The sequence below is a fragment of the Notolabrus celidotus genome, chromosome 2, assembly GCF_009762535.1.
Source record: "Notolabrus celidotus isolate fNotCel1 chromosome 2, fNotCel1.pri, whole genome shotgun sequence".
In the NCBI taxonomy this organism is placed as follows: Eukaryota; Metazoa; Chordata; class Actinopteri; order Labriformes; family Labridae; genus Notolabrus; species Notolabrus celidotus.
This window is the reverse complement of record NC_048273.1, coordinates 34,541,014-34,545,084: the sequence shown is the minus strand read 5'-3', so window position 1 is coordinate 34,545,084 and position 4,071 is coordinate 34,541,014. Positions and strand designations below refer to the sequence as shown.

General features: G+C 40.5%; 1 long non-coding RNA gene across 1 annotated transcript; it reads left to right on the top strand.

Annotated features, from left to right (window-relative positions):
• Window positions 1-952: 952 nt before the first annotated feature.
• Window positions 953-3,198, top strand: LOC117808438. The gene is made up of 3 exons (XR_004630321.1): window positions 953-1,012; window positions 1,115-1,492; window positions 3,048-3,198. It is a non-coding gene; the product is annotated as an uncharacterized LOC117808438 (long non-coding RNA).
• The last annotated feature ends 873 nt before the right edge of the window (window positions 3,199-4,071 follow it).

The following is a 4,071-nucleotide window of genomic DNA, read 5'->3' as shown; positions in this document are numbered from 1 at the left end:
TCACAACTGAAGACATTTAAACCAAAGAATACAGTTTCCACATCCCTGATATCTCACAGGGTCACTATTAAAAGACAAAAGTAGATCTGGAGGAAATATATGACATAGAAAGCAAAAACATCTTAGACTACCATCACCCTTGTGTATAGTGGTTTGTCTTACAAGCTAGCAGAGGCACTTCCTTCATTCCTTTTAATTCTAACTTTTCTGATTAGTGCAGCATACAATCTGCAGATAAAAAATGTCAACCTGAGACAAATCTGCTTGACACTGTGTGGCAATAGCTAATCAGTGGTTAGGCTTCCTGATTTCCTGAAATGCATCTGAAATGATCATTCAAAACCTTTGTTCAATGAACATTTAAAAAAGTTGTATTCTTTTTAGGGACAGACGTGGCAAAGTTGGCATTTTTTCTTTTTACAAATTTGTATGGTGATGTTATTTTGGCAAACTTAAGACCTGTAAATTGTAAGTAAATCACAAGAAAACAAGTTAAATTTTTTTGGTTTATGTCACTGACATAAACCAGCTTGAGGTGTATGTTTCTACTGTTGAAGTCAGACCTACCAGTACAAGAAACAAATTTATAAGCATTATCTTGGGGGATGAACAGACCAAGAAATGACAGTTTTTATATTGTAGACAACAACGCAGCACAGGAAAGGATGTTAGGCCTGGAAGTCATTTTTTGCAAGCACTTGCAGAACCAGACACCAGATTATTAAGAAGTTGACATCTGTACCAAGATTCTTGTATTTCTGAGATTGATGCCCAACAAAAACCTGACCAACCAGGTGAATAGAGCTATGCGAAAAATCCACAAGGAGCAAGAGTTGAACAGTGGAGCAGAACAAACGGGATCAGAAGGAAAAAAAACCACAGACTAAATCCCCAGGAGGTAATCAGACACAGGTGACGCTTATAACACACAGGTGAAGACAATAAGGACGGGGCTCCAAATCATAAAGGAGGGAAAACACAAAGGCAAGAAGTGAGGCATCCCAAGAGGGAGGTGTGTGACAGTATTAAACAGAATAAGTAAACAACCAAATGTAATGCATTACTAAACAACCTTACATTATACAATCTCATACAACCTGATTTTATTCCGCAGCCTCTTACTCTTTGAGTCCTCCATAATAAGAAAGTGGAGGAGGGTCCAGCTGGGCAATGCATTAGTAAATCAACCTAAACACTGTCTGTGTGTCTCACAGCTCTCACTGCTGGACCAGCAAAGTCACGACGCTCTGCTCTGCGTCATATCACAGTCTGATTTATATCAGCGCTGAGGTGTTAGCACTCCAGTAAATTTCCTTCATTATTGGGAAATGCTGAAAAAATGAAACACACGTGCATGCTCAATAAACTGAACAGCTGATGTAACCCGATGGAGAGCAACATCTGCTGGCCTGAGGAGGTCTCACAGGTGCTTAAGAACGCGTGGCTTTTTAATGGATGTCGACTGTAATCCTGCGTGTGTGACATATTGATGGTAAGGGATTTATGGCATTGAGATGTTATATCTGAATGCACAAATGCATGCTGACTACAGGGGTTAATATTTCACTGGTCCATGTTCTCAGAGTGAGATTTTATGCAGCTGGGCTGCTGCAGAGGACAGGAACCATCAGAAAAATGTGAAACTTCAGGACAGTGACACTTCCATAAACAGAGGTCCCTATGAATAATCTGTTTTGGGTCCTAACCCGGAGTGTTTTTACTATGCTTACCATATAGGGTTTAGAATCTGTGCAGGGTAGCTGAGCATGGCTGGATCTGCAGAGCAAGGATATAACTGTTTACAGCAGAGCAATCAGGCCAGCAGGACTTTATAAGAATCTGTGGGCTTCTTTTTGGTGAATTTGCATGCATGCTGCTTTTGACTGCAGACAGCTTCCAAGAGAGAAGAAGCAGATACGTGAAAGTGAGAGGCACTGTGTCTCCACGGCGTACAGAGCTGTGATGCTGAGTATGGGGCCCTCATCATCAGAGCTGTTTATGTAATCCTACCATTGCTGTCTGCACAACATTATTGATCTTTAGGGGAACCCAAGAGCAAGCAAAGCCAGGCTGTCAGATTGTATAAACAAGTAGTTTTCATAACGAGGAGCTTTTCCAACTGCATGTCGACTTTCTTCAAAACAGCAGGAATCCTAGTGCCAAACCTGGAGGACAGATTACAGCAGAGAAATTAATTGTGTTTGGTGAGAGAGAGAGAGAGAGAGAGAGAGAGAGAGAGAGAGAGAGAGAGAGAGAGAGAGAGAGAGAGAGAGAGAGGGTAGTTGCAGTAGTGGATGGAGAAGAGGAGATGAAGACACAAACCAAAGCCAGGTCTGACCTAACGATGACTGCGCTGCGTGGAAGAGTCTGTTATTAAGATTGAGAGAGGGGATGAAAACTCCTCAGGGAGTCTTTATGGTAACGTGTCTGTGGAATAAGCTCAGTTCAGCCAACACAGTGGGCCCATTTAAGGGATAACCAAAGACCATTGTACTCTGATATTTATTCTACCATGCAAGTGAGCAATTCACCCAAAAACAAACCTTAACTTTCACTTTAGAGTGATCAGTTCTCCTTCCTCCAGGTTTATCAAGCTAAAAGCTACCAGCTGGCGCTCTTAATTCCCAATATGAGAAAGAGAGATATTTGAGTATGAGGTCCCAAGACAAGATAAACAAGACTCAAGTCAAGGCAGTCACATTTCATGTCAAGATAAAGAGATCTCATATCAAGATCAAAAGGTCAAAATTCAAGACCAAACAGTCCCAAGTGAAGACCAACAGATTCAAAAACAGATATGATCCAAAGTCCAGCAAGTCACAAGTCAACACAAGCAGATTTCAACACAAACACACTGTAAATCAAGTCCAATACATCACAAGTTTAGACCAACATTACAGAACCATTGTGTTTTAGGTAATCTGATCTGTTTATAGATGCTTCTTTTATATTTCAGTTAGTATTGTCAGTTCACAGGAACAATGAAAATGATAATTTGTGCTTTCTGAGTCTCATTTTTTCACGTTATCATTCATTTTCATTCACAGATTCTACATCTGATGGTGATAACCCAGCATCAGCAGTTATCCTTTTGCTGGTTTCTTCCTCTTAACCTTTCCATCCCTCTTGCACTGTCAGCTGATGGAGTGATTCAAAGTATGGAGTGGAGAGAAAATTCCCTGCGCCCTTGAATGTATAAAAGCAGTCTCATTAAAAAGTCAAAGTGATGGCATGTTGTCTTTTTAATTTAGTCAAGTGGAGTTAATTGACATACTGTATGTCTTTAGTCCACATCATCTGACTGCAGAACAATCCTTTGACCACATCAAGTAGCAAACCATATAACATGATACTGTCAGTTTTAACTGCAAATTACCTTCAATCACATGAATGCATCACTATGACCCAGCTGTTTTAAAGTCTGGATTCTGATTGGTCACAAACCCAGAACAATGATTGGTGGTTAATTCTCAACCTCAAATGTGACACCAGAGACACTCTGACCACACATGTCGTATCAAAACAATTTGAGGGGAGTTGGTAATAATCATCATAATGTTTAGTGAACAGGTGATCATAGAATTCTGACTGGGTGAGCAAGACCCCAATTCAAAGTGGAGGGATCTTGCCCACCCTGAACATCCTGACTTACGTCTCAAACAACAGAGGAAATTATCACTCTTGATATCTCTGTCTCTGGTGCTGTATGAAACGTCAGTGCTCTGTGTTGAAGTGTGTGTTGTCTTGTTGTTGATTTAACAGCATACCTGACAATACTCACACACCCACTCACTCTCCATGTAGTGTGTGTGAGAACATCTCTCTCAGCCTCAGGGTCGCCTCAGGCTCGTGCTTCCAGCCAGACGAGCTCAGAGATTTGTAACCTGATCTTTAACGTCATCCACCAACCAGACAGAAAACAGTCTAATCAATCTGATCTGTTGATCAATGATTTATCTCATGATCTCTTTACTTTGTTTTTTTATGACAAAAGTTTTTTATTATTTCTCACATTTTTACAACATCATAACACAATAACTGACAGAACACATTATCCACACAGGACAATCA